At 41.6% G+C, this 3,423-nt stretch overlaps 1 protein-coding gene across 1 annotated transcript in view; it reads left to right on the forward strand.

Annotated features, from left to right (window-relative positions):
- Shq1 (SHQ1, H/ACA ribonucleoprotein assembly factor) overlaps positions 1 to 3,423 on the forward strand; it is a 118,922-nt gene that overhangs the window by 39,946 nt on the left and 75,553 nt on the right. The gene's annotated exons all lie outside the window — the stretch shown is intronic.

The raw sequence follows: 3,423 nt of genomic DNA on the forward strand, positions 1-3,423 counted from the left end.
GAAATCTCTATTTTACTGTTGAAGATCTGGTCCATGCATTATCTTGGGATTCTTCTCCTTCCTGTATGCCTATGATTGGTAAGTTTGGTCTTTTGATGGTGTCACACAATTCCTGCATATTCCATTCTTGTGATTTCTTAAATTTTTCATAATCTTTGTTTGAGTGGTTTAGTTCATCCACTTTGTCTTCCAATCTTGATACCCTGTTTTCCATTTTGTTCATCCTATTGGTGGGGCTTTCTGCTGTCTTTTCTAATTGGCTTACTGAGTGTGTCACTTCCTTCTTCATTTCAGCCTGAGATTCTCTTCAATATTTCTCGTGTTTTTTTTTTTTTTTTTTTTTTGAGACAGGGTCTCTCTGTAGCCCTAGCTGTCCTGGAACTCACTATGTAGAATTCACTGAATTCTTTTATCATGTTTATAATTGTTCTTTTGAGTTCCATGTCCTGCATTATCTCTAGGGGCTTCTCATTGTACTCCTCTAGAGGACTGTTGGTATTTGGTGGGGATGTGTTGTTTTAGTTTCATGTTATTATTTTTTCTGTGATTTTGCCATGTGAATTTCTTTTGTAGTTTCTGATTCTTGTGTGAGACTCAGGCCTTCCAGTTTAGGTCTGCTTCTTTTTGTGAACTTTATGTGTCTTTGTGGTTTACTTTTTGGGAATGAAAAGTTGGTTCATCTAAGCTTCCAGTTCTCTGTTTTGATTTTATATTGGAGGGACCAGATTGATTTTGTCTTCAGGAGTTCCCACAGAGGCCCAATTCAGGTGAGGGTCAGGTGTTTTAAGGCTTTCTCCTAAGGTGTGGATCCCTCCAGGAACGATTTTGTCTTCAGGAATTTGGGGGTTGGACTGCCCTGGGAGCCTTGCTCAGGAAAGATGCTTGTCTAGGGCAACTGGTGGCCTTGCCACCAAGAGATGCAAAGGCAGATGGGGCGGGAAGAGGCCCTAAGGCCTCCTGGGGCCTGCACTGAAGAGCTGGGTTGGTCTGGTTGCAAAGGATGAAGAAGAGGAAAGGTCAGCCCCAGAGTCCTAGAAAGAAGCTGGCGGTGGTGCAGGCTCAGGGAAGCAGAGGGAGTTGAGAGCAGAGCAGGGACATGCCCAAAAGTATTGCTCCTGGGGCCCAGAGAAGGCACTCCATTGGTCTGGATGAAAAGGATCAGGGAGCAGTTTTGGTTCCCCAGGTGTCTGGGGCCCCAAGACAAGGAATGGGGCAGGGCCCTCTCTTGGAGGAGAGAACAGCAGTGGAGATCGGAGGGTGAATGAGGCTGGGGGAGTCAAGGCGTGGAGGGCACAATGGACTTACCCCAGAGAGAGGCCTGTGGGTAGGAGTGAGGCTTGAGGTGGGTCCTGCAGGCCCAGGGAGGCACAGAGAGGTGAGGACGGGGCCAGGCCCAGAAGCAGAGCTCCTGGGGCCCAGAGAAGGCACTAATTTGGTCTGGATGAAAAGCATCAGGGAGCAGTATTGGTTTCCCAGGTGTCTGGGGCCCCAAGATAAGGAATGGGGCAGGGCCCAAACTCGGAGGAGAGAATGGTGGCAGAGATGGGAGGGTGAATGAGGCTGGGGGAGTCAGAGTGCGGAGGGCGCAATGGACTTACCCCTGAGAGAGGCCTATAGGTAGCAGCTTTATTGCTTTAAAAATTTTTTTTACTTTATGTGTATGATTGTTTTGCCTGCTGTGTATGTAAGTTACTGCATTTGTGCAATGCCCATGGAAGCCAGAAGAGTGCATTGCTTCCCCTTGAACTGGAGTTAAGGACAATTGTTAGCCACCATGTGGGTGCTGAGAACTGAACCCAAGTTCTCTGCAAGAAGAGCCAGTGAGTGCTCTTAACCACTGACTGAGCCATTTCTAGCCCCTAAGTTTTATTTCTTAAACCATATTCAATTCTGTAAGTGAAGAGCCTGACTTTTCTGTATAGTGTATACTGAAGAAGTCATATATTTAAAATGCTAAAAGTTTAATCTGTAACAGCTCCACAATAAATGAATGAATGAACAAATAAATAAAAATGCTGGAAAATCAAAAGCCTTTCTAGGTAGTGTGGCCCTGCAGCTATTTATAATTGCCTGTGCTTAGAGTTTTGCCTTGGCTCTGTGTTTTCTCTTTTTGAATTATACAAGTAACTTTTCATTGACATGTCCTGTAATTCCAGTAATTAGGAATAATCACAGTAGCAGTTCCTTCACTGTGCACGTGTGTATATGTGTGTATTGACTTTGAGTTTCAGGTACACACCATCGTCTAATCTACTCACCCCATGCAGCATAATGTCACTAGCACAGTAGAAGAGTGGGATATCCAAAATCTTTTCATCATGATTATGAAAATTTCTAAAAAGTGACCCTTGAGGTCCTAAAGTGATTAATATTAGAATTATTCAGTATAGAATATACCTGAAAATTTGTTTTCTGTCATCTTTTCTAGTTATTCTAGTTGGATAAAATGTTTACCAAAGCTGGGTGTGGTGGCACACACCTTTAATCCCAGCACTTGGGAGGCAGAGGCAGGTGGATCTCTGTGAGTTCAAGGCCAGCCTGGTCTACAGAGTGAGCTCCAGGACAGCTGGGGCTACAGGGAGACCCTGTCTCAAAAAAAAAAAAAAAAAAAGTTTACCAAAAAAGGCCTCATTTCGTATTATTGAATTTTTTAAAATTATTTATTTAATAACCATATAATTAGAAGAAGGATTTCATTACAACAGCATTGACATATTCAATAACAATTTCCAGAGCTAAGATGCATCTCTTTCAAAACTGGCTGTATATTTTTAGGTTTACAGTTGAATTGATACAGTTATACATTATTGTACTCCATATAACCCCTATGACATAAAATTAAATGAGGTTTTAAACTTTAAAAAAGATCTCCATTTCATTATTAAAATACAGTTTCATACAGAGAAATTCATTTTTAATACAGTTGACACTATGATGCACATATGTTGCTGATCTCTATATATCTGATTGTTACTAGTTACAGTAGGTTACTTTCTGAGACATAAAGTCATCAGGTAGATTTCAATGGTAATGTTTTTCACATCTACTAATTATTAAGGAGCAAAATTTTATGCTTTGAAGAATTATTTTTTTTTCTTTTACATTTATTTATATACCCACTTCCTAAGTAGCACCCTCCCATAGCCTCAGTGGTTAGTCATACTTGATAAAGTTTACCAATGTTGATTCTTTTTGCATGCTTGAAATCATCGAGTCTTGGAACTCTGAAAACTTTTCTAGAATATTGTAATGATCTCATAAGTATTCTCTGAAAGGCAGGTTGTAGATGAGCTTTTTAAGTGCCACAGATAGCACTTCAGCTGTGAGCCAGTTACTGGAGGCAGCTGAGTACATGCCACTGTGTTTCAGTTTTGCTCCCAAGCCCCTGCTTGTATTCATTCTGCCTCCCTCCCTCCCTCCCTC

The sequence above is a fragment of the Nannospalax galili genome, unplaced genomic scaffold (assembly GCF_000622305.1).
Source record: "Nannospalax galili isolate Female #2095 unplaced genomic scaffold, S.galili_v1.0 scaffold114, whole genome shotgun sequence".
NCBI lineage: Eukaryota > Metazoa > Chordata > Mammalia > Rodentia > Spalacidae > Nannospalax > Nannospalax galili.